At 75.2% G+C, this 818-nt stretch overlaps 1 protein-coding gene across 2 annotated transcripts in view; it reads right to left on the bottom strand.

The window, feature by feature from the left end:
• The window catches only part of WAC (WW domain containing adaptor with coiled-coil), a 71,154-nt gene extending 70,345 nt beyond the window's left edge, over window positions 1–809 (bottom strand). The window contains exon 1 of one of the 2 annotated variants that reach the window (XM_004693053.2): window positions 451–809. The gene's annotated coding sequence lies outside the window, so the exon portion shown is untranslated. The remainder of the gene's footprint in view (window positions 1–450) is intronic. The other variant, XM_012732754.1, reaches the window with a different exon arrangement.
• Window positions 810–818: the final 9 nt, after the last annotated feature.

Raw genomic sequence — 818 nt, 5'->3', positions numbered from 1 at the left:
CGGGGCCCGGGCGCCCTCGGCGACTCACAGCACCTCCCCGTTACTGGCGCCGGCGCTCCCGGGCCATCTCCCTCCGTCGACACCACGCTCACTCGCAGCCCGGGCAGCGGCGCCAACTACGAGGCGGCAGCGGCGAACCGGGGGGAGGGGGGCAAGAAGACGCGTCCGGCCCAGCCCCGCGGAGAGCGACTAACTCCTCCGCCTTCTCTGCCTCCTGCTCCGCCGCCTCCTCCCCTCCTCCCCCCCGCCGCCGCCGCTGCCTGTTCCTTCGCCTCCTCCTGCCGCCGCCGCCGCCGCTGGTGCCGCCGCTGCCGCTCCACCAACTACATCCGGGCAACTCGGACGCCGCGGCCTTCGGCAAAGCTCGGCCGTTTCCGCCGCGCCCCTCCTCTCCCAGCCTCGGTCTTCCTCCCCGCCCCGCGCAGGGCCGGAACGCCGCCTTCGGCAAACCTCGGCTCGCCCCGGCCTTCCTCTTCCTCTGAGGCCTGGCTCGCCGGCTGGCGACCCGTCAGCTCTTTCCGGTTGCCGCTTCTTTTCCCCACGCGCGCGTCCGGCCACCGCCGTTCCAGTTTAGGGGTACTCCTGCTCGGGGACCCGCTCGAGGCTGGTCCCGGGGGCCCCGTGCGGCACGGGGAGGGAGCCGCCTTCGGGAGGAGGACGGTGGGGCGCGCGAGAAGCCATCGCGGACTAAATACGGGAGGCGGCCGCTGCTGCGCGTGCGCCCAGAGGCGCGGGGGTGGGAGGGTGCCCTCGGGTGAGCTCTCCGGCCGTCGGCCCCCGCCCCTTCGGGCGCTGACGGGGTGGTCGGAGCCCCCGAC

Source organism: Condylura cristata, unplaced genomic scaffold (genome assembly GCF_000260355.1).
Source record: "Condylura cristata isolate star-nosed mole 26May11 unplaced genomic scaffold, ConCri1.0 scaffold00035, whole genome shotgun sequence".
NCBI classification, from domain to species: Eukaryota; Metazoa; Chordata; class Mammalia; order Eulipotyphla; family Talpidae; genus Condylura; species Condylura cristata.
Note: the sequence above shows the minus strand (reverse complement) of the source record. Positions and strands in the feature narration are given on the sequence as shown.